The sequence below is a fragment of the Cetorhinus maximus genome, unplaced genomic scaffold, assembly GCF_964194155.1.
Source record: "Cetorhinus maximus unplaced genomic scaffold, sCetMax3.hap1.1 HAP1_SCAFFOLD_1207, whole genome shotgun sequence".
NCBI classification, from domain to species: Eukaryota; Metazoa; Chordata; class Chondrichthyes; order Lamniformes; family Cetorhinidae; genus Cetorhinus; species Cetorhinus maximus.
The window spans coordinates 36,906-59,050 of NW_027597149.1; the positions used below are offsets into that span (position 1 = coordinate 36,906).

The 22,145-nt window shown below is 48.6% G+C and overlaps 1 long non-coding RNA gene and 4 other non-coding genes across 6 annotated transcripts in view; all 5 read left to right on the plus strand.

The window, feature by feature from the left end:
• Nucleotides 1-3,895: 3,895 nt before the first annotated feature.
• The window catches only part of LOC144675867 (uncharacterized), a 53,775-nt gene continuing 35,525 nt past the window's right edge, over nucleotides 3,896-22,145 (plus strand). For both annotated transcript variants that reach the window (XR_013575190.1, XR_013575189.1), the window contains exons 1-2: nucleotides 3,896-3,991; nucleotides 7,838-7,907. This is a non-coding gene — a long non-coding RNA (uncharacterized LOC144675867). The remainder of the gene's footprint in view (nucleotides 3,992-7,837; nucleotides 7,908-22,145) is intronic.
• trnaq-uug (transfer RNA glutamine (anticodon UUG)) lies at nucleotides 15,841-15,912 on the plus strand. The gene has a single exon. It is a non-coding gene; the product is annotated as a tRNA-Gln (tRNA).
• trnaq-cug (transfer RNA glutamine (anticodon CUG)) lies at nucleotides 18,315-18,386 on the plus strand. The gene has a single exon. It is a non-coding gene; the product is annotated as a tRNA-Gln (tRNA).
• Nucleotides 19,739-19,810, plus strand: trnaq-cug (transfer RNA glutamine (anticodon CUG)). Its single transcript has one exon. It is a non-coding gene; the product is annotated as a tRNA-Gln (tRNA).
• trnaq-cug (transfer RNA glutamine (anticodon CUG)) lies at nucleotides 21,155-21,226 on the plus strand. Its single transcript has one exon. It is a non-coding gene; the product is annotated as a tRNA-Gln (tRNA).

The following is a 22,145-nucleotide window of genomic DNA, read 5'->3' on the forward strand; positions in this document are numbered from 1 at the left end:
ACTGGACGGAGTGGGGGTGCCTACCCAAATGGATTCAGATCAGGGAACTCATTTCACAGGGAGAGACATTAAAGAAGTGTGAAATCTTATGGAGATTAAACATAAATTCCACATTCCTTACCACCCCCAGAGTCCAGGGATGGTGGAAAGGATGAACTGAACTTTTAAAAAAAAACATCAATCAAGAGACAGGGAACAGCCCAATATTCTAATGCACTGTGGGCTACACCAAGCAGGGCCACAGGGTTCACCCCATTTGAAATGATAACAGGTAAGGGCCATGCTATTACCTGAAGGTATTATAGTAGGAGGTGTAGGGCCACTGAAAGGAAAAATACAGGACAATGTAAGGGAATTAAGTCGGCAATTACATAAGTTGAGAGAGGAAGTTAGAGACTGACAGACGATTAAGGATATGGAAACAGGCAAATCCAAAGAGCAACAATGGACCATACGAGGTAATTATGACAGGTGATACATGTGCACTTGTAGATATGAGAACGGGAAGTAAATGGAGGCATTACACACAGTTAAAGATACATGACAATTGACCAAGCGGTAACCCAGAGAACGGGAGCCGATGTTAATGTCTCCACAGATCTACGATCCTGGTCGTGGGCCTATCAGTACTGGCAACAAGGTCGGGGATCATCATTGCTCATCCTGCACCACAGGAGGAACTTTGGTACAGCACGGACAGTGCCGAATGCGACACGCAACGGGGAATGATAAATGTAACAGTAAGTGAACAAGTGCTTTCGAATTGTAGTAAGGGTTTGCTTCAGGTCAGGCGTGGGAGGTCTGCCCAAAAGAGCCACTACCCAGCCACCTCCCACCTCTACTTTCACAGTCTGAGTAGAGATAATTGAAGCCCCTCAAACCACACTGACTGACCCATCTTGTCCAACTATGCATCCAGGACCGACAAATGGTTTGGTACTAGTTAATCAGAAGTTTTGTATGATAATGTACACCATGTGCTGGTACCCGTAGTCTTGAATGTGTCCGGTGTCGTCCTGCCCCAATGGTGCTCAACCCATACCCAAGCACTCTATACGGCTCTGATGCGCCAGTTGATGACTGAAGCAGTTCAGTTCAGTGGCGAGATGCGATCAGGCTTGGGAGGGAACCGCGTTAAGTGCAGCCTGATAAATGATGCTGCTACGATACTCAATATAGGGACATCATTGGTTAATCCAAAGCCTGGATACCGTGCTCGAAAGTCATGCGGGGCCTATCAATAAATTAATAGAAATAGGGAAAAATATTTCAGACGAAGCGAGCAGAAATGATGTATGCAACACCTATGGATCTTGGGCACTGGAACAAGCCCGAGAAAATTTAAGACAGACTAAAGAAGGGGTAGTCCCTTTATGGGTAACTAATGAGCACCTATTGAATCTCTCACGACACAGGAATCATGACTTGACCGGTTGCCAGCTCAGGGGTTTAACACGTGTATGTAGAATGAATGTTGAATGTATAGTGAATAGTAATGTGCTAATAGGCATTGTATTAGTAATACCTGTCATACCGATGTCAATGACATAACCCAGGTAAGACGCCCACAGTGACTGCTGGTACGGGACCCCAGCCATGGGGCCCATTTGTACACCTACAAATGGACTTTATACAAATGCCTAAATGTATGGAATATAATTATGTTTTAGTTCTGGTATGTTTGTTCTCGCGATGGGCGGAGGCGTTTCTCACCCGACGAAATGATGCTGTTGTTGTTGTAAAATTGTTGTTCATTTTACTGCTAAAGTGATAAAGGAACTGTTGAAGGCCTTACAATGCAACCATTACCTTTCCTGCCCATACCACCCCCAGTCTACTGGGGCAGTGGAAAGACAAAATGGTATTCTGAAAAACAAACTAAATTATGTGAAGAAACTGGTTTGAAAGGGCCTGAAGCTCTACCCTTGGCGCTAATGACTATGCGTTCTCACCCTAACCGTACCACCTCCCTCTCTCCTTATGAAGTTGTAATGGGATGTCCTATGCGCTTCCCAGTGACCCCAACCTTGTCTGCTAGGGAAATGGACATCCACACTATGGATGAGGGAATGATTACATACTGTATGGCGCTCACTAATTCTCTCAAGAGCTTGCATATACAGGTAGAAGAAGCTCAGAAAAAGCCTACCATTGAAGATTGCCATCAATACCAGCCCGGGGACCTAGTCCTAGTGAAGACCTTCAGGAGAAAAAACTGTTTGGAACCTCGATGGGAAGGGCCTTTCCAAGTCCTGCTCACCACCCATGTGGCCGTAAAGGTTGAAGGACGCCCTTGTGGATCCACGCATCACACGTCAAGCGGACGCTGACCTCGGACGGAAGTGCTTGTGCAAGAACTTTAACTGAGCCGTCAGAATGCTGACTCTGATTTGGATCCTGTCCTGCGTGGTCCTTGCTGGGGCATGGAATACCAATTCTGCGGTTCAACGAATGCAGGTCGTAGCCTCGCAAGTTAATCGGACTAAATGTTGGATTTGTACTAATTTTCCTCTATGCAAAACAGCAGCTGAATTGCATGAGAGGGTGGAAAGGACCCTACCTTGTGCTGCTAACAACTCGAACGGCCCTGAAGGTTAAAGGGAAGGAAGACTGGGTCCACGCCACTCGTTGTAAAAGACATTGTCCGGCAACAATATAACAGCTGTTACCAAGTGATCTAACTTGTGTTATGTATTGAAACGGAAAGTTTAAGTAATTTTTATAAAAAAGATTCTTGGTGGTCTGTAATTCTAGGTTGGTTCTCCGGTTGGGGAAGTTGGTTGCTATACGTTTTAATTGGGTTGGTCATAGCATGTGTTATAGGGTGTTGTGCATGTATTGCTTTGCGGATTTGCTGTTCCCAGGTTATTAACAGTGACTCTACTGGATTAGGAGGAGCTCCAGTTGTCCCTCAATTGATACGCACTGGCCCCAGTGAAACCCACTGGTGGGGAGAAAAAGTTTACCCTGCCAGGGATCGGCCTTTTCCTTATGGTTATGAACCCCCTTATGATGATGAAGATACTCTTCCTCATTGGTACTAATCTGAAAGATTAACAAGGAGGGATTGTGGAAGAATAAAATACATCTACAGGTCAACTAAGGATTAAACAGTTAAAATCGTAGTGGAGTACTACAGCACAGTTCCCTCTTTTCTTCTAGCAGGTACACCTGCAGCTGCCAGCTAATTGAGCAGGAAAGGAGAAAAGGAGTTTCATAAAGCTTCCTAGAATCCTTGAGACAAGGCTAGGATGTCTGCCCCCAACACAAAGAGACAGGATCAAGCAATGGTCATCTGTTCTCTAGAGTGTACACCCCCTAGCACTAAAGATAAGGTCAAGCATGGTTATCTATTCTCTGTCTCACTTTTCATTACTAGATGGGCTTCCCCCAATATCCTGTATAGTCATAAATTAGAATAGGCTAATTGTGTGTTGCATGCCAAAGACAATGATTCTCAATGTAATTAATTATTGAAGGTTAGACAGTCTTATCACCTTCAAGCTCTTTGATATGTATAACTATGTGTGTGCTCTGATGCTTTCTCAGAGTGCCGCCTAGCTCCGTTGTATGCTGCTGGGCTCTCCATGATATCATGATTCAATAAAGACTTCCAAGACAAACCTCCTGGGTCTGAGTGTTCACTCCGTTTTCCGCGACAGACGGAGACCCCTGTGTGTGTTATTGGTTGCGTACTCCCTCGATGTGCTATTGAGCTCTACTTATTGGTAAGCGTTGGCTCATATCCAATTTTGTGTAGGACTTGGCTCCAGCCAGTTTGGCAGGTACGTCATTTATCCTTGGGTTAGGGTACTTGTCTAGTTTGTCTGCCTTATTTACGGTCAATTTATACCCTCCACAGATATGTAAGGTACGGTTGGACTTAACCACTGGAACTATGGGCGCAGCCCATTCCGAGAATTGAACAGGCATTTCGGATGAGTATATCTTCTTTTATTTTTAATGAACTTAGAGTCAATCACTTGGAGAGGTACAGCACCGAATCTGATTTATCCTCATCGCCAGTTTCTTATGGAGTTGATCTTCAGACAATTTTTCTTAGTGGAAACATTTAGCTTTATTTACAAGTCAGCATCAGCAACTATACATGTGCATCAAACTCCATAAGTAAAGTTACAAACAAAACACTGCTGGTGGAATTTAAATTCAATTAATAAAATAATAATTAGTAATGTTGGCCATCAAACAATTGTTGATTGTCATAAAAACCCATCTGGGGTTCACTAATGCCCCTTTAAGGAAGGATATCTGCCACCTACATGTGACTCCAAACTTTCAATAACATAGTTGACTCTTAACTTCCCTGTGAAAGGGCCTAGTGAGCCATACAGTCGAATGTAAGGCCTAAAATGAATAAGCTCCCTTGCTAACAGCACTGTGGGTTTACCTGCACTACATGGACTGCTGTGGTTCAAGGAGGTGGCTCACCATCACCTTCTCGAGGGCAATTAGGGATGGGCAATAAATGCTGGCCCAGCCACCCATGGCCACATCCCAAGAACAAATAAATAAACCATTCCCGCAGCTCCCCGTCCAGATTTAGGGAGTCCCAATGCAGTACTTTTGAAGTGTTGGAATGTGGGAAATGTGGCAGCCAATTTATGCACAGCAAGATCACAAACAGTACGCAGAGAATCTGCTTTAATGATGTTGGTTGAGGTATAACTTTTGGCCTAGAATACTGGGGGAAGCAGCATGGATCTTCTTTAATGGTGCAGTGCGATTTTGGAGGGTCACACAAGAGGGAAGACAGGGCCCTGTGTTAAACACCCAAATTAAAACTCTGAATCTCATGTTAACCAAGATGGAGAGGTGCTAATTACAGTGTATGTTGGGGGGAGAAGGGGCTGATTACAGTGTGTGTGGGGAGGGGGGTGGGAGAGGGGCTGGTTCTGGGCAATTCCCGGCAGTTTGTCAGGATTGACAGGGAGATCCCGGGATTATGCCAGGATTTGCAGGTGTCCCTGAGAGTGAGTCGGTGAACACCGGGTGCCGAGGAATATATCTGCATTTATCGGGGATCTGTGCGTGTTCTGTCACATTCCCAGTGATGAAATGGTTATTTCCAATGGGCACCGTATCGAGTTGCCAGGTACGAGGAACTCAGCACTTGCTCTGAGCTGCGCTCTTACTCTGTTTACTCTGCCCTTCCCGGTGGAGTGTTTGTCCCGGAGCAGGTTTAGTTGGACCCTACCCGAGGGCGGTGACTGTGACATGGAAAACCGCACAGTCCTCTGGCCTCTCTGCCCTCCCCGAAACTCTCACGAGGCTGTCACAATTGACCGGCCCTGGTACCAAGGCTGCTTAACAAGAGCATCCCAGTGAAGACACCACCCGCTCAGCAAGCAAAGGTCTCCCTTAACCCGGACTCTCGGGGAGGAGAAGCTCCTGTCACCTGGTGCAGGAGTTTGGAGTGGTTCCGTGCAAATAGTTGCTCAGCTTATCTTCTCGTTATTGCGACAGTGAAAAGGCACAGGCCTGTTGTGTTTGTGGGTCAGATAATCCCGAAACGTGCATAAGGGAGAGAGGAAAACAGCAATGATTCAGAAATCAGCTTCTGACAGCATGCCAGGCAGAGAGAGAATAGTTTGTTTCTGCTGTTGGTCAAGAAGCAAGAATACATCGTTCCCCAGCTCAGGAGGTCCCAGTTCATTCTCCGGAGTCCTAGCAGTTTTTTCACTATTGTAAGGAAACAGCAAAGCTGCAGGTGACGAGGATCCATGGACTGGACTGTGATTCCGGCTGGGAGAATCTGTCTCAGTGGGACTGCTTGATGCATTCACTTGGGGCCCTGGTCACAGGGGACACTCCCCTGCTTCTGTCTAAACACACCACAGGATTTCCCTTTCACATCCCCCTGAGAGGGCTTCCTCGCTTTATACCGTCCCCTCACTGCCCTGAAATGGTGGGGATGCTGATTCGGTCGGGGTTTTGGAAATGGAATCAGCAGCGATAGCAGGCAGGCTCCCAGGGAAAGGCAGGAAGGTGATGAGGTGAGTTGCTCCTGCAGAGCACTGGGATGAACGTGATGGGCCAAATGGCCTCCCTTTCTACTATAACCATTCTATCCAAAAGACAACAACTCTCACAGTGCGGCACTCCGACAGTGCAGCGCTCCCTCAGTACTGACCCTCCGACAGTGCGGCGCTCCCTCAGTACTGACCCTCCGACAGTGCGGCGCTCCCTCAGTACTGACCCTCCGACAGTTCGGCACTCCCTCAGTACTGACCCTCCGACAGTGCAGAGCTCCCTCAGTACTGACCCTCCGACAGTGCAGCGCTCCCTCAGTACTGACCCTCCAACAGTGCGGCACTCCCTCAGTACTGACCCTCCGATAGTGCGGCGCTCCCTCAGTACTGACCCTCTGACAGTGCAGCACTCCCTCAGTACTGACCCTCCGACAGTGCAGCACTCCCTCAGTACTGACCCTCCGACAGTGCAGCGCTCCCTCAGAACTGACCCTCCAACAGTGCGGCACTCCCTCAGTACTGACCCTCCGATAGTGCGGCGCTCCCTCAGTACTGACCCTCTGACAGTGCAGCACTCCCTCAGTACTGACCCTCCAACAGTGCAGCGCTCCCTCAGTACTGACCCTCTGACAGTGCAGCGCTCCCTCAGTACTGACCCTCCGACAGTGCGGCGCTCCCTCAGTACTGACCCTCCGACAGTGCAGCGCTCCCTCAGTACTGACCCTCTGACAGTTCGGCACTCCCTCAGTACTGACCCTCCGACAGTGCAGAGCTCCCTCAATACTGACCCTCCGACAGTGCAGCGCTCCCTCAGAACTGACCCTCCAACAGTGCGGCACTCCCTCAGTACTGACCCTCCGATAGTGCGGCGCTCCCTCAGTACTGACCCTCTGACAGTGCAGCACTCCCTCAGTACTGACCCTCCGACAGTGCAGCACTCCCTCAGTACTGACCCTCTGACAGTGCAGCACTCCCTCAGTACTGACCCTCTGACAGTGCAGCACTCCCTCAGTACTGACCCTCCGACAGTGCAGCACTCCCTCAGTACTGACCCTCTGACAGTGCGGCACTCCCTCAGTACTGACCCTCCGACAGTGCAGCGCTCCCTCAGTACTGACCCTCCGACAGTGCGGCACTCCCTCAGTACTGACCCTCCGACAGTGCAGCGCTCCCTCAGTACTGACCCTCCGACAGTGCAGCGCTCCCTCAGCACTGACTCTCCGACAGTGCAGCACTCCCTCAGTACTGACCCTCCGACAGTGCAGCGCTCCCTCAGCACTGACTCTCCGACAGTGCAGCACTCCCTCAGTACTGACCCTCCGACAGTGCAGCACTCCCTCAGTACTGACCCTCCGACAGTGCAGCGCTCCCTCAGCACTGACTCTCCGACAGTGCAGCACTCCCTCAGCACTGACTCTCCGACAGTGCAGCACTCCCTCAGTACTGACCCTCCGACAGTGCAGCGCTCCCTCGGTCCGGATTATGTTCCCAAATCTCTGGAATGAGACTTGATCCCATTGTTGATTCAGAGAGGAGGACATTACCCATCCGGTCATAGACTGGATCCTGCACTCCACATTTCTACATTGTTCAAAAATGAGCAAACAGTAATTTTGGAGGATTATTTGTGTGTGTGTGTGTGTGTGTGTGTGTGTGTGCATACATAATCCCTAAAAGATTAGTTTCCAGAACGTTAGCTTAGATTTCCATTGGGGTAGTAATGATGGATTCGGCTGTGTGTGTGAGGTTGCAGTGGATAAGTGTGGGGTAAACCTGTGGGAGCGGGTCTCTATCTCAAACCTCACAACCCACCATCAGTCACACTGATCCTCCCTTTAGTGTCACAGGAGGCAGAGATGAAGAGGCTTCTGGTCCTTCCGGCTGGCTGTGTAATCACCTACGCTGCTGTGAAAGATGGTAAGTGTCCGGGGAAATCATCCAGAGTGGCCTCTGTGTGCAGACCCGTATCACAGAATCACAGAATCGCTCAGTGCAGAAGAGGCCCTTCGGCCCATCGAGTCTGCACCGACACGTGAGAAACACCTGACCTACCTACCTAATCCCATTTACCAGCACTTGGCCCATAGCCTTGAATGTTATGACGTGCCAAGTGCTCATCCAGGTACTTTTTAAAGGATGTGAGGCAACCCGACTCCACCACCCTCCCAGGCAGCGCATTCCAGACCCTCACCACCCTCTGGGTAAAAAAGTTTTTCCTCACATCCCCCCTAAACCTCCTGCTCCTCACCTTGAACGTATGTCCCCTCGTGACTGACCCTTCAACTAAGGGGAACAGCTGCTCCCTATCCACCCTGTCCATGCCCCTCATAATCTTGTACACCTCGATCAGGTCGCCCCTCAGTCTTCTCTGCTCCAGCGAAAACAACCCAAGTCTATCCAACCTCTCTTCATAACTTAAATGTTTCATCCCAGGCAACATCCCGGTGAATCTCCTCTGCACCCCCTCCAGTGCAATCACATCCTTCCTATAATGTGGCGAACAGGACTGCACACAGTACTCCAGCTGTGGCCTCACCAAGGTTCTACACAACTCCAACATGACCTCCCTACTTTTGTAATCTATGCCTCGATTGATAAAGGCAAGTGTTCCATATGCCTTTTTCACCACCCCACTAACATGCCCCTCTGCCTTCAGAGATCTATGGATACACACACGCCAAGGTCCCTTTGTTCCTCAGAACTTCCTAGTGTCATGCCGTTCATTGAATACTTCCTCGTCAAATTACTCCTTCCAAAGTGTATCACCTCACACTTTTCAGGGTTGAATTCCATCTGCCAGTTTTCTGCCCATTTGACCATCCCATCTATATCTTCCTGTAGCCCAAGACACTCAACCTCACTGTTAACCACCCGGCCAAGCTTTGTGTCATCCACAAACTTACTAATCCTACTCCCCACATAGTCACCTATGTTGTTTATATAAATGACAAATAATAGGGGACCCAGCACAGATCCCTGTGGTACGCCACTGGACACTGGCTTCCAGTCACTAAAGCATCCTTCAGTCATCAACATTTATTCTCACAGGATGTGGGTGTAGCTGACAAGACCAGCATTTGTTGCCCATCCCTAATTGCCCTTGAACTGAGCACCTTGTCCAGGGGTCAACCACATGGCTGTGGGTCTGGAGTCACATGTAGGCCAGACCAGGTAAGGAGGGCGGATTTCCCTCCCTAAAGGGGCATTTGTGAACCAGGTGAGTTTTTGTAGAACAATCGACCTGAGTTTCATGGTCACCATTAGAGACGCGATTTATAATCCCAACTTTTATCCAATACATTGAAACCAGCTGCCAGGGTGGGATTTGATCCCACGTCCCCTGAGCCTCGGGATGAGTAGCCCAGTCACATTCCCACTACCCCAGTCACATTCCCACTACCCCACCTTCTCCCCATGGGGACATGGGGATTGTTGATGATAAATCTAGTTCTCTGCTCTGAAGGGGGAAGGGGCTGAGAGAGAGAGAGACAGAGAGAGAGAGCAGTCCGGCAAAAAACCAGATTCTGAGAGTCCAGCAGGGCCTTTGTCTCCTCACCATCGCCCTTTGAACGGGGGACAACCCTTGACTCTCTCTCCCCATAGACACTGGGAGCAGCTCCCAGGGTCCTGGCAGACTCTTCATTTCAGATCAGGGGCATCTCGCTGCTCAGGCCAGCTTCAGTCTGTGGGATGTTTAGCCTCTGAGATAGTCCCAGGAAGCAGGAGAGAGATGGACGGGGGGGGGGGGGGGGGGGGTGGAGAGAGAGAAAACACAGAGTTTGGGTGAGTCTAACACTCTCTGAAAAAGACTCGAAACCTTAACTATGCCTCTCTCTCTCCACAGAGGCTGAGTTTTTCCCAGCATTTTCTATTTTGCTTTCAGATTTCCAGCATCCACAGTGTTTTGCATTTAATCTTTTACTGTCTCTCATCCTGTCTGTCCCGTCAGATGTTCACTGACAAAGGATCTCAGTTCCAGTCAATGAAATCTGTCAATGCTCCTTTTCCTGGTTCTGTGTTGAGGAACAGTCTGTGTGTCTGCATTGGGGAGGGTGCGGGACATTGGCAATGATATTACACACGGGCTACAACATGGAACAGAAAGACCCCTTCGCCCAAACCAGTCTGTCTCATCATTGAGGCAACACATCAACAAACTGGCCTGAGCCCCATGAACTCAACCTGATCACACATTCCTGAACCGCTCTCCCCAATCGCCACCTTCTCAGGTCAGCGACAGCAGGGCCTGAGTTAGGTCAGGAGCATCCGCTTCAGAACCGTGTGTTTTACTATCCTCAGCTTTCTACAGACCGCACTTTTTTTGTCTTTGGGTGAATGAATGAATTTAAAAAATGATCAAAGCCTCTCTCCCCCTCAAACCTGTTTCACTGTCTTGAGATTAAAGTGATACAACGCCACCCTCTGCTGGCGGATCACCGCTACTACAGGCGCTGGTCTTTGATTCTCAGAGAAGTTGCTGCATCGGGAGACAAACTGATGAAGCGTGAATATTGAACAATATTGGAAGGGATTGAAGTTTGCAGCGGGAGCTCGGGTGATGTATTTGCCCTTTTATCACCAGACACTGTACATGAACTCTGGTACTTATTCCCCATTGGAGATATTGCCTGGAGATTGCAGTTGGGAATTATTTCAGGTTGCAGTGTGCACATCTGCTGCATTTATCAGACTCTAATCCCATTAGGAATGGGAGTAGTTAAACTTTGCCGAGTGTTACAGAGTGGACCCTGTTCACTGCAATGGTGGGGAACATTCAGTAACTTCCCCTTTGTGTTACTCCTCCTCCCACCCCAGACCCCAACCAGGTTGTGCATTGACACGGATATAATGTGAAAAAAACCTACTTGGCAATTTCACAGTTTCTTTTTGCAGTTATATTTTTGCTGAAGGGAATTGTTTTGTGTGATGGTGAAGTCTACTGCACATCTGCATCACTTCTCAAATACCAGGGGGTCATTACTCAGCAGCAACTGAATTGCTGAGCTGCCTGGAGGGGAGCTGATTGGAAAGGTGATGGAAGAGGGAAAATCCCCCACAAGGTCCATGGACTGGACTCGTGCTTTGTAATTTAGCATCAATACCAGACTCCTGAGCAGGGACTTGTGAGGTTTCCCAATGAAAAAGCTGCAAGTTTCAGTTTGATTGTTCGACGGGCAGTAGCGTCATTTCGCCAGCAGAGGGTGGCGGTGTATCACTTTAATCAAAAGACAGAGAAACAGGTTTGAGGGAACCTTTGACCATTCTTTCAAATTAATTCACCACCAGACAAAAGATTTCCCATTACAGCAGCTGCAGCTGCATCTGAAATGACTTTTAGGCTTTTTCACTCCCAATGTCAAATCAGTTTCTAAAATTATATTTTTATTTTTCTCCCTGTAATGATCTTTCTCTTCAGGGATTGATCCAATTTCCACTTCAAAGTTAATATTGACAGCAGCTGATTCACAGAATGAGTTAGGGGGAGAGGGGGCAGGATGATGTACCTGGACAGGTGAGTGAGAGGGAGAGGGGACAGGATGATGTACCTGGACAGGTGAGTGAGAGGGAGAGGGGACAGGATGATGTACCTGGACAGGTGAGTGAGAGGGAGAGGGGACAGGATGATGTACCTGGACAGGTGAGTGTGGGGGAGAGGGGACAGGATGATGTACCTGGGCAGGTAAGTGAGGGGGAGAGGGGACAGGATGATGTACCTGGACAGGTGAGTGAAGGGGAGAGGGGGCAGGATGATGTACCTGGACAGGTGAGTGAAGGGGAGAGGGGGTAGGATGATGTACCTGGACAGGTGAGTGAAGGGGAGAGGGGACAGGATGATGTACCTGGACAGGTGAGTGAGGGGGAGAGGGGGTAGGATGATGTACATGGACAGGTGAGTGAAGGGGAGAGGGGGTAGGATGATGTACCTGGACAGGTGAGTGAAGGGGAGAGGGGACAGGATGATGTACCTGGACAGGTGAGTGAGGGGGAGAGGGGGTAGGATGATGTACCTGGACAGGTGAGTGAAGGGGAGAGGGGGTAGGATGATGTACCTGGACAGGTGAGTGAGGAGGAGAGGGTGATCAGAGAAAGGACCGAGGAAGTGATGGAAGCCACCAACATGTGAGAGGCGGGTGTATAGGACAGCGGGAGGGAGGAGGGTGTGTGGGGGTGACCTGGAGGGCCTTCTATCTGAGGGAGTGATGTGTTGAGGAGGGAGGTTCGGTCCTCAGGGGAAGGGTGGTGGGAAGCAATGGGGATAAGACCAGGCTGAAAGCTGCACCGGCCTTTGGAACTTCAGCGGGGTTTGGAGGAGCAGCGACTGTACCTCCGGCTCCTCGGAGACTAACTTTTTAAAGCACTTGGTGGCAGCGTCTATCGGTTCCTTAACATGGAGGTTAGTTCGGTCACACAGAAGAGGAGCTTCTAACAGCAGAGGCTTTCACAGCTGCTCAGTTTATCCTGGGGATCTGATAACCGGCTCTATCCTGCTCTCCCACAGTTACTGATGCAACATCCTAACGCTGAAAAACACTCTCCTGTAGTTCCTTTTCAGCCAATATTAATATAGCAGGAGGCGAATTCCCGGCACATAATGATACAGCGAGGATCATTCCTGGTGTTCAATGGGCTCTGTCTGGCTCCACATTGAAAGATCCTCAGTCTGAATTGATCAGATGAAGACGTGTTGCCTGGTGTGGGTTGAGTCTGTGGGTTGCTGTTGCCTTAATGGAGATTAGTTTGGGAATTTGTTATAAGTTATGGTGGTAGTAATTTGTAACCATGTGTGTATATATATAACCTGTGTAAATTAATTTAATGTTTCAATGAGTTTAATATAAAAACCTGGAGAACTGATGGCCTAATTCCTGAATTTAGAGTCGCATCTCAACCAAAACACTTAAAATTATAGGTTATGACAGTTGTTTCAATTCCCCTCTGGGATTTTTACTTAACTCCACTTTCCAAACCGCCTGGGTCACAGCAATTGGAATCGAGTGGATTCTACAGGATGTGGAATGGAAGTTGGTTCCATGGTGTAACAGTGAGCACTCTGGATTTTGAATCCAGCGATCCAAGGTCAAATCTCAGTGGAACCGAGTTTCTCGTTTGCCCGGCTGCTGTTAAAATTTGAGGCAGGCGAGTGGAACCCTGAAGAGCTGAGGGTCTTTGCTGATTACTGTGCTTTTTCTGGCTTTCAACTCTTCATATTCATGAGCAATAGGCAGCTCAGGCTGATGCCATATGCCTGAGCTGGAGGCAATGGCTGCACGGCATTTGAAATACAAAGGGCAAGCTCAAAAGCATTCAAGGGCAGGCAGATATCGTTTGAATAACCTCCTTGAAGAGCATCAATTTTATCCCGTCTTTCCTGGTGAAGTCTCGTGCACCACTGCTTAGCAATGCTCATTTTCGGATCATTTGGCAAGAGTGTCATATTACCGAGAAGCAGGGAAGAGAAGCAGCATTGTTACGAGTGGCAGCTTGACCGCAGCTCTTTCATTTGCAGAACTGACATTCTTAGGTGCAGAGCAAGTGCGAGAGCTGAAGCAATGTGTTGCACAACATGAAGCCAAAGTGGAATGTTGGACATGAAATTGTCAAGCGCTTGCAATTTTGCTAGCGAGATAGATTTGCAAATTTTCTTGTGTCTCAGCGACACATCGCATTTTGCAGTGCAGCTCGACGTCTCAAACTATGTTCACTGGCCATAAATCCCTCTCGCTGGGAGGCTGCCTGAGACTTTGGGAAGCAGTTCGCAACCTGGGTCTCATGGTTCACCTTGAGATGACCTGGCAACGCAGATCCGTTGCCTCACCAGGAACAAGTGTGCACTTTCAAACGTAATGATTGGATGAAGCTTTTGATGAGTTCTCCTAAAATCTCCCCATGCGACTTGTGCCAAAATTGTTTGATATCACCTAGGTGTGAAGTGTCTTGCAAACGCTTCCCTTGTCAATGGCATCAAGTAACGACATGTCGTTGTCGCTGTTACGTTTGCTGCCATATTAAATGAAGGAAGTAACCTTCTTTGAGCAACGATTCAGCAGGGAGTTGCATCCTCTGGGTTCCATGGTGTAATGGTGAGCACTCTGGACTCTGATTCCATCAATCTGAGTTCAAATCTCAGTTGAACCTTGTACTTTTGACAATCTCGCCGACAGGTTTGGCAAATTGCGTCTCCTTTACAATTGCCGTGGCGTACGATTCGAGAGGACAAATTTTGAAATATCTCGCCTGCCGTTGGAATGCGCATGGCTGAGCCTCTTTTGCCAGCTGCCTGCACTGTCATTGTTTTGGCTCTTGGCCCTGCTCTTTATCTGTCCCATTGAAAGGATGCAACAGTTTGCGTCACAAGAGGAGAAGCATTTGACGGGTCGCTGGGAACTTTGGCGCAAATGTGAATGCAGAAAAGACATGAGCCTTAGGAGAACAGCTCAGTTGGTTCCCTGGTGTGACGGTGAGCACTCTGGATTTTGAATCCAGCGATCCGAGTTCAAATCTCAGTGGAACCAAGTTTCTCATTTGCCCAGCTGCTGTTAAAATTTGAGGCAGGCGAGTGGAACCCTGAAAAGCTGAGGGTCTTTGCTGATTACTGTGCTTTTTCTGGCTTTCAACTCTTCATATTCATGAGCAATAGGCAGCTCAGGCTGATGCCATATGCCTGAGTTGGACGCATTGGCTGCATGGCATTTGAAATTCAACAGGCAAGCTCGAAAGCATTCAAGGGCAGGCAGATATTGTTTGAATTACCTCCTTGAAGAGCATCAATTTTATCCCAGCTTTCCTGATGAAACCTCGTGCACCACTGCTTAGCAATGCTCATTTTCGGATCATTTGGCAAGAGTGTCATATTACCGCGAAGTAGGGAAGAGGAACAGCATTGTTACGAGTGGCAGCTTGATCGCAGCTCTTTCATTTGCAGAGCAGACAATCTTAGGTGCAGAGCAAGTGCGAGAGCTGAAGCAATATGTTGCCAAACATGAAGCCAAAGTGGAATGGTGGACATGAAATTGTCAAGCGCTTGCAATTTTGCTAGCCAGATAGATTTGCAAATTTTCTTGTAGCTCAGCGAAACATCGCAATTTGCAGTGCAGCTCGACGTCTCAAACTATGTTCACTGGCCATAAATCCCTCTCGCTGGGAGGCTGCCTGAGACTTTGGCAAGCAGTTCGCAACCTGGGTCTCTTGGTTCACCTTGAGATGACCTGGCAACGCAGATCCGTTGCCTCACCAGGAACAAGTGCTTACTTTCAAACGTCATGATTGGATGAAGCCTTTGATGAGTTCTCCTAAAATCTCCCAATGCGACTTGTGCCAAAATTGTTTGATATCACCTAGGTGTGAAGTGTCTTGCAAACTCTTCCCTTGTCAATGGCATCAAGTAACGACGTGTCGTTGTCGGTGTTACTGATGCTGCCATATTAAATGAAAGAAGTAATCTTCTTTGAGCAACGATTCAGCAGGAAGTTGCATCCTCTGGGTTCCATGGTGTAATGGTGAGCACTCTGAATCCAGCGATCCGAGTTCAAATCTCGATTGGACCTTGTACTTTTGACAATCCCACCGACATGTTCGGCAAATTGCGCCTCCTTTACAATTGCCGTGGCGTACGATTCGAGAGGACAAATTTTGAAATATCACGCCTGATGTTGGAATGCGTACGGCTGAGCTGCTTGTGCCAGCTGCCTGCACCGTCATTGTTTTGGCTCTTGGCCCTGATCTTTATCTGTCCCATTGAAAGGATGCAACAGTTTGCGTCACACGAGGAGAACCATTCGACTGGTCGCTGGGAACTTTGGCGCCAATGTGAATGCAGAAATCTCATGAGCCTGAGGGCGGCAACGATGTAGGTTCCATGGTGTAACGGTGAGCACTCTGGACTTTGAATCCAGCAATCCAAGTTCAAATCTCGGTGGAACCAAATGTGTTGAAATTTGAGGCAGGCGAGTGGAACCCTGTAGAGCTGAGGGTCTTTGATGATTTCAGTGCATTTTCTGGCTTTCAACTCTTCATGTTCTTGAGCAATAGACAGCTCAGGCTGATGCCATATTTTTTTTTTTGTAAAAATATACTTTATTCATAAAATATCTTCAATCACATTCAAAACCATTTCAAAAACAACATTACAAGGGTACAATCCAGGTTAAACTTTTACAAAATGTATCACCAGGTGCATCAGTACAAACAATATTACAATCATTTACAGCCTTTCATTTTGATCTGTACAGCCCAAGGGGCTCTAAACAGTTCCCAGTCTCTCGGTGCGCTGTGGTAGAAAGGTCTTAGACAGCGACCCTTCCCCATTGCGCCTTTGCGGCAGCTGCCCCAAGCTTTAGTGCGTCCCTCAGCACGTAGTCCTGGACTTTGGATTGTGCCAGTCCGCAACAATCGGTCGGGGACAACTCTTTGCGCTGGAAGACCAACAAGTTTCGGGCAGACCAAAGCGCGTCTTTCACCGAGTTGATGATCCTCCAGCTGCAGTTGATGTTTGTCTCGGTGTGTGTCCCTGGGAACAGCCCGTAGAGCACAGAGTCCTGTGTCACAGAACTGCTCGGGATGAACCTCAACAGCAACCACTGCATCTCTCTCCAGACTTTCTTTGCAAAGGCACAATCCACAAGGAGGTGAACAACGGTCTCTTCCCCACCACAGCCACCTCGAGGGCAACGTGCAGAGGGGGTGAGCCTCCTGGCGTGTTGGAAGGATCTGACGGGGAGGGCCTTTCTCACCACCAGCCAAGCTACGTCTTGGTGCTTGTTGGAAAGTTCTGGCGATGAGGCATTCTGCCAAATGACTTTGACAGTCTGCTCGGGGAACCATCCCACAGGATCCACCCTCTCCTTATCCCTCAGGGCCTCTAGGACGTTACTTGCTGACCACTGCCTGATGGACTTGTGGTCAAAGGTGTTTTTCTGCATAAATTTTTCCACCAGGGACAGGTGGTACGGCACGGTCCAACTACTTGGAGCGTTCCGCGGCAGCGTGGCCAGGCCCATCCTTCGCAACACCGGGGACAGGTAGAACCTCAGCACGTAGTGACACTTGGTGTTTGCGTACTGAGGGTCTACGCACCACTTGATGCAGCCACACACAAAGGTGGCCATCAGTATGAGGGCGATGTTGGGCACGTTTTTTCCCCCTTTATCTAGAGGCTTGTACATCGCGTCCCTGCGGACAGGATCGATTTTCGACCTCCAGATAAAGCGGAAGATGGCTCGAGTGATCGCCATCGCGCAGGAGTCTGGAATGGGCCAGACTTGCACCACGTACAGCAACAGCGAGAGTACCTCACACCTGATGACCAGGTTCTTACCCGCAATGGAGAGGGAGCGTCGCTCCCACATGCCCAGTTTCCTTTTCACCATAGCCACTCGCTCCTTCCAGTTTCTAACGCATGCCCCGGTCCCTCCGAACCATATCCCTAGCACCTTCAGGCCGTCAGCCCTGACAGTGAAGGGGACAAAGGATCGGTCAGCCCAGTTCCCAAAGAACATGGCTGAGGTGGAAGCATCAGTTGCATTGGCTGCACGGCATTTGAAATTCAACAGGCAAGCTCGAAAGCATTCAAGGGCAGGCACATATCACTTGAATTACCTCCTTGAAGAGCATCAATTTTATCCTGTCTTTCCTGATCAAGTCTCGTGCACCACTGCTTAGCAATGCTCATTTTCGGATCATTTAGCAAGAGTGTCATATTACCGAGAAGTAGGGAAGAGAAGCAGTATTGTTACGAGTGGCTGCTTGACAGCAGCTCATTCATTTGCAGAGCAGACAATCTTAGGTGCAGAGCAAGTGCGAGAGCTGAAGCAATGGGTTGCCAAACATGAAGCCAAAGTGGAATGGTGGACATGAAATTGTCAAGCGCTTGCAATTTTGCTAGCCAGATAGATTTGCAAATTTTCTTGTAGCTCAGCGAAACATCGCAATTTGCAGTACAGCTCGACGTCTCAAACTATGTTCACAGGCCATAAATCCCTCTCGCTGGGAGGCTGCCTGAGACTTTGGCAAGCAGATCGCAACATGGGTCTCACGGTTCACCTTGAGATGACCTGGCAACGCAGGTCCATTGCCTTACCAGGAATAAGGGCGCACTTTCAAACGTAATGATTGGATGAAGCTTTTGATGAGTTCTCCTAACATCTCCCCACACGACTTGTGCCAAAATTGTTTGATAAAAACTATGTGTGAAGTATCTTGCAAACTCTTCCCTTGTCAATGGCATCAAGTAACGACGTGTCGTTGTCGGTGTTACTGATGCTGCCATATTAAATGAAAGAAGTAATCTTCTTTGAGCAACGATCCAGCAGGAAGTTGCATCCTCAGGGTTCCATGGTGTAATGGTGAGCACTCTGGACTCTGAATCCAGCGATCCGAGTTCAAATCTCGGTGGAACCTTGTACTTTTGACAATCCCGCCGACAGGTTTGGCAAATTGCGTCTCCTTTACAATTGCCGTGGCGTACGATTCGAGAGGACAAATTTTGAACCAGCTCGCCAGCCACTGGAATGCGCATGGCTGAGCTGCTTGTGCCAGCTGCCTGCACCGTCATTGTTTTGGCTCTTGGCCCTTCTCTTTATCTGTCCCATTGAAAGGATGCAACAGTTTGCGTCGCACGAGGAGAACCATTCGACGGCTCGCTGGGAACTTTGTCGCCAATGTGAATGCAGAAAAGACACGAGCCTGAGGGCAGTAGTAATGTAGTTTCCGTGGTGTAATGGTGAGCACTAGGGACTTTGAATCCAGTGATCTGAGTTCAAATCTCGGTGGAACCGAGTTTCTTGTTTGCCCAACTGCTGTTAAAATTTGAGGCTGGCAAGTGGAATCCTGTAGAGCTGAAGGTCTTTGCTGATTACTGTGCCTTTTCTGGCTTTCAACTCTTCATATTCTTGAGCGATAGGCGGCTCTGGCTGATGCCATATGCCTGAGGTGGAGGCATCAGTTGCATTGGCTGCACGGCATTTGAAATTCAACAGGCAAGCTTGAAAGCATTCAAGGGCAGGCAGATATCACTGGAATTTCCTCCTTGAAGAGCAACAATTTTACCCGTCTTTCCTGGTCAAGTCTCATGCACCATTGCCTAGCAATGCTCATTTTCGGATCATTTGGCAAGAGTGTGATATTACCGGGAAGTAGGGAAGAGAAGCAGCATTGTTACGAGTGACAGCTTGACCGCAGCTCTTTCATTTGCAGAGCAGACAATCTCAGGTGCAGAGCAAGAGCGAGAGCTGAAGCAATGTGTTGCAAAACATGAAGCCAAAGTGGAATGGTGGACATGAAATTGTCAAGCGCTTGCAATTTTGTTAGCCAGATAGATTTGCAAATTTTCTTGTGGCTCAGCGAAACATCGCAATTTGCAGTGCAGCTCGACGTCTAAAACTATGTTCACAGGCCATAAATCCCTCTCGCTGGGAGGCTGCCTGAGACTTTGGCAAGCAGTTCGCAACCTGGGTCTCATGGTTCACCTTGAGATGACCTGGCAACGCAGATCCGTTGCCTCACCAGGAACAAGTGCGCACATTCAAACGTAATGATTGGATGAAGCTTTTGATGAGTTCTCCTAAAATCTCCCCATGCGACTTGTGCCAAAATTGTTTGATATCACCTAGGTGTGAAGTGTATTGCAAACTCTTCCCTTGTCAATGGCATCAAGTAACGACGTGTCGTTGTCTCTGTTACGGTTGCTGCCATTTTAAATGAAGGAAGTAATCTTCTTTGAGCAACGATCCAGCAGGAAGTTGTATCCTCTGGGTTCCATGGTGTAATGGTGCGCGCTCTGGACTCTGAATCCAGCGATCCGAGTTCAAATCTCGGTGGAACCTTGTACTTTTGACAATCCCGCCGACAGGTTTGGCAAATTGCATCTCCTTTACAATTGCCGTGGCGTACGATTCGAGAGGACAAATTTTGAACCAGCTCGCCTGCCATTGGAATGCGCATGGCTGAGCCTCTTGTGCCAGCTGCCTGCACCGTCATTGTTTTGGCTCTTGGCCCTGCTCTTTATCTGTCCCATTGAAAGAATGCAACAGTTTGCGTCGCACGAGGAGAACCATTCGACGGCTCGCTGGGAACTTTGTCGCCAATGTGAATGCAGAAAAGACACGAGCCTGAGGGCAGAAGTAATGTAGTTTCCGTGGTGTAACGGTGAGCACTAGGGACTTTGAATCCAGCGATCTGAGTTCAAATCTCGGTGGAACCGAGTTTCTTGTTTGCCCAACTGCTGTTAAAATTTGAGGCTGGCAAGTGGAATCCTGTAGAGCTGAAGGTCTTTGCTGATTACAGTGCCTTTTCTGGCTTTCAACTCTTCATATTCATGAGCAATAGGCGGCTCAGGCTGATGCCAGATGCCTGAGTTGGAGGCATTGGCTGCACGGCATTTGAAATACAACAGGCAAGCTCGAAAGCATTCAAGGGCAGGCAGATATCGTTTGAGTTACCTCCTTGAAGAGCATCAATTTTATCCCGTCTTTCCTGATGAAACCTCGTGCACCACTGCTTAGCAATGCTCATTTTCGGATCATTTGGCAAGAGTGTGATATTACCGGGAAGTAGGGAAGGGAAGCAGCATTGTTACGAGTGACAGCTTGACCGCAGCTCATTCATTTGCAGAGCAGACAATCTTAGGTGCAGAGCAAGTGCGAGAGCTGAAGCAATGTGTTGCCAAACATGAAGCCAAAGTGGAATGGTGGACATGAAATCGTCAAGCGCTTGCAATTTTGTTAGCCAGATAGATTTGCAAATTTTCTTGTAGCTCAGCGAAACATCGCAATTTGCAGTGCAGCTCGACATCTCAAACTATGTTCACTGGCCATAAATCCCTCTCGCTGGGAGGCTGCCTGAGGCTTTGGCAAGCAGTTCGCAACCTGGGTCTCATGGCTCACCTTGAGATGACCTGGCAACGCAGATCCGTTGCCTCACCAGGAAAAAGTGCGAACTTTCAAACGTAATGATTTGATGAAGCCTTTGAAGAGTTCTCCTAAGATCTCCCCATGCGACTTGTACCAAAATTGTTTGGTATAACCTAGGTGTGAAGTGTCTTGCAAACTCTTCCCTTGTCAATGGCATCAAGTAACGACGTGTCGTTGTCGGTGTTACTGATGCTGCCATATTAAATGAAAGAAGTAATCTTCTTTGAGCAACGATCCAGCAGGAAGTTGCATCCTCAGGGTTCCATGGTGTAATGGTGAGCACTCTGGACTCTGAATCCAGCGATCCGAGTTCAAATCTCGGTGGAACCTTGTACTTTTGACAATCCCGCCGACAGGTTTGGCAAATTGCGTCTCCTTTACAATTGCCGTGGCGTACGATTCGAGAGGACAAATTTTGAACCAGCTCGCCAGCCACTGGAATGCGCATGGCTGAGCTGCTTGTGCCAGCTACCTGCGCCGTCATTGTTTTGGCTCTTGGCCCTGCTCTTTATCTGTCCCATTGAAAGGATGCAACAGTTTGCGTCGCACGAGGAGAACCATTCGACGGGTCGCTGGGAACTTCGTCGCCAATGTGAATGCAGAAAAGACACGAGCCTGAGGGCAGTAGTAATGTAGTTTCCGTGGTGTAGCGGTGAGCACTAGGGACTTTGAATCCAGCGATCTGAGTTCAAATCTCGGTGGAACCGAGTTTCTTGTTTGCCCAACTGCTGTTAAAATTTGAGGCTGGCAAGTGGAATCCTGAAGAGCTGAATGTCTTTGCTGATTACTGTGCCTTTTCTGGCTTTCAGCTCTTCATATTCTTGAGCGATAGGCGGCTCAGGCTGATGCCATATGCCTGAGGTGGAGGCATCAGTTGCATTGGCTGCACGGCATTTGAAATTCAACAGGCAAGCTCGAAAGCATTCAAGGGCAGGCAGATATCACTGGAATTTCCTCCTTGAAGAGCATCAATTTTACCCGTCTTTCCTGGTCAAGTCTCATGCACCATTGCCTAGCAATGCTCATTTTCGGATCATTTGGCAAGAGCGTGATATTACCGGGAAGTAGGGAAGAGAAGCAGCATTGTTACGAGTGACAGCTTGACCGCAGCCCTTTCATTTGCAGAGCAGACAATCTTAGGTGCAGAGCAAGTGCGAGAGCTGAAGCAATGTGTTGCCAAACATGAAGCCAAAGTGGAATGGTGGACATGAAATTGTCAAGCGCTTACAATTTTGTTAGCCAGATAGAT